The sequence below is a fragment of the Tupaia chinensis genome, unplaced genomic scaffold (assembly GCF_000334495.1).
Source record: "Tupaia chinensis unplaced genomic scaffold, TupChi_1.0 Scaffold000023_1, whole genome shotgun sequence".
NCBI classification, from domain to species: Eukaryota; Metazoa; Chordata; class Mammalia; order Scandentia; family Tupaiidae; genus Tupaia; species Tupaia belangeri.
In genome coordinates, this window is record NW_006159453.1 from 232,381 (window position 1) to 235,465 (window position 3,085).

A 3,085-nucleotide genomic window follows, 5' to 3' on the forward strand; every position below is an offset into this window, starting at 1 on the left:
GTGTTTTTTGTTTAGTTGGTTGGTTTTATTGTTTGTTTTTACTTTTATGGTGGGACATCAACATAGCCTGGTATGTGAAAGTGTTTCTCCAAAGTGGTTTGATGTTGCTTCTGCCAAGTGTGCCAGGAATATCATCAAAATTCCTTATTTAATTCAAATTACTATGACTTTGTAAAAGCTATTCACATCTGAGCCATATAATATACATTTCTTTTCCCACATACTTGTTTCTTATCCCCAAGTTTATTTTTATATATATAATAATTATAAGTAGATATAAATATAATTATAAATATGAATATGAATATAAATATGAATATAAATATATAACCCACACACACAATTTACTTAGGTGTTCAATGTACTTATTTCTAAATTCAACCCTTTGAACCATTTTCTCAAGTTCTTTAAATCTCCCCACGGCTAACTAACACATTAGAAATTCTATCAATGCTATTTTCTTGAATAAATCTCATTCAAAGGCTTCTAACCTGTTGAAATACATATCTGTTACCAACCAGTCTTAATGTACAACTGCTATCCTAGGAGTTCCTTTCACCACTCTCTTGATTTAGATCTATTTCCTAGATTCACACCTTCCTCTTTCTTGGTTCACTTCCTCATTTTGCTAAAAGATACTTGGCAGTAGCTTCCTAAAAGGTTTGTAGGGGATAATTTCTTGAGTCTACATGACTAAAAATCTATTTACCATAGTCATATTTATTTGTTTTGATTTTTCTCTCTGACAGCTGGTAGAATTTTCTCTCTCCTGAGTGTTTTGAGATTTCATAAAGAAATGCTTTGATATGGATCCACTATACTGGGTACCTCAGAAATCTTTTCTATGTGGGAATTCATGTATTTGAGTTCTGGGGAAATGTTCTTGGCTTATTTTTGTCCATTTTTTATGTTTTCTCTTTTCTAATATCATTATTATTTTTTAAAATAAACTATTAGGTGAGACGTCTAATTTTATTCAGATTTTCAAGCTGTCCTTTGGCTACTTTCTGAGACTGCTTCAGCTTTCTTTCTCATTCTATTGGGTTTTTCCCTTCTGCTACCATAAAGTTCTTTTTGTTCTTTATATGTTCCATTTTTAATAATCCATGAACTTACTCTTACTTCATGAATGTAATATGGTCTCTATTCCCTTCTTTCATAAATATGGGTTAAGTTTTTGAATGTTTTCCTTGTTTGTTTTTTGCTTTTTATGCTTTTCCTTTTGTAGTCACTGTCTTCACTGTGTTGCCTTCTTTCTCCTGAATAGTAATTCTGGTCTCTGCTGTGCACATTAGATGTTTTCTTTAAATATCTGGGAATCCTTGGCTAGCTGCTCTACTTCAAAAGCACACTGAAAGCTCCACAGGTGGGTGATTCACATGATCAGGTAGTTTCCTTGGAAAAACCCTGATACCAGCATCTATAAGTTTTTCTCTCCAGCTGGGATTCCCCAGAGAAGACTCTTCCAATTTCTTGCCTAGAAAATATATGCCTTTATTACCTGTATTCAAGACTTGCTCAAAAGAACAAAGTAGAAGGTTCTGAACATTATTTATCTAACTACCTTTTTAGAACTAGATATTACATTAGCTTATCTTGGGGATTACAAAACCATATACATAGTGTAAATTTGGATTGCAAACCTCATCACCTAATGAGGTAAATGTTTAAGTTTCTCACCCCCTTATTTTGTCCTTTAGACAGATAAGTTTCTTTTATGTTTCCCTTGGCCAGTGAACAGAGTTTTTACAGTCCATCCTTCACCAAAAGTATTATACTTCAGAGGTTTCAATTTTATACAAGGTCTGAATTCCAACTACCCACAATATACATGGCTGAAACCTAATCTCTGTCCCTGTCTAAGTATTAGAACACAGATCCTAAGCAAGTACCAGGTCCAATAAACCACTATATTCCAACACCCCTGCCCCATTTTCCCAAATTCCACTGTATCAGCTCAAAACCTTTTCATCTGGCTTTGTTTACTCCTGCTAGCGATTAGAGATTCCCCTTTCTTTCAGTTAGCTAAGGACTTAAAATAAGAAAATAAAAATTTAAAAGTAGTATTAAATCAGGCATTGGTAGCTAAAAGGTTTAAAACTGAGTTTAGCCTAGTTTGCATATAGTCAGAATTTTAAAAAACCTGCAATTTATATCAATTAAATTATTCTAAAATTTTATACAAAATTATTTAAGTCTTTCGGTATTTTTATTAGTATGAAACACTAAATAAAAATATTTACAACTTATTAAAAACATATAAATATATGAATAATATATGAATATGAATAATATATAAAATGCTACCTTCCTATGACAATTAGGGTTAAATTCTCACATTTAATTCTCTGAAACTGAGTTCAGATCTCCTTTTCTTTTTTTTTGTAGAGGTTTTTTGTTTTTGGTTTTTTTTGCTATAAGGCGCATGCGCTCACCAGAAAGACAGAGAGAGACAGAAAGCGAGAAATCACCCCCCCAGGGGGGATGGCCACACTGCAATCCCTTCTCCTCCATTCTCCTCTCGGGATCTTGGGCACACATGCACACATGCTTGGTGTGAATTTAAGCCACCGGGTCTGGAGCTCAAACCACAGTCGACTACATGGGAGTTCAGCAACATAGCCATTTACTAACTGGTGGTTCCAAGACCTGGTTTTTTTTTTTTTTTTTTTTTTTTCTGTTGTAAACTGAGTAGCTTTAGGTTAATTTTGGTGCAAATTGAGGCTATTTTAAGTTCCAGAAAGATCTAACTTTTTAGAATTCTTTTTACCTATTTATTGTTTTGTGACACATTAGAAGGTGTACACACACAAAAGAACACACCAGAGAGAGACTGTGTATATGCATGCCCCCAAAGAGGGCCTAGTCACACTGCAGCTGTTTTTTCCCTCAATTCCTCCATCCTAACAGGAGCTTAGGCACATGCACACTGCATCCTTTGTGTTACCACCAGCTGGGATTCAAATCAGTCAGCCATGTGGGTTTCAGCTTCCTCTGCACAGTACTTAACTACTATGCTATAGGGCTGGCCCCAAATTGATGCTATTTACACACAAAAGTATTTTTATATTAGGTGTCTTATTTG

The 3,085-nt window shown here is 34.3% G+C and overlaps 1 protein-coding gene across 1 annotated transcript in view; it reads right to left on the reverse strand.

The window, feature by feature from the left end:
* Positions 1 to 3,085, reverse strand: part of FNBP1L (formin binding protein 1 like) — a 63,336-nt gene that overhangs the window by 31,465 nt on the left and 28,786 nt on the right. The gene's annotated exons all lie outside the window — the stretch shown is intronic.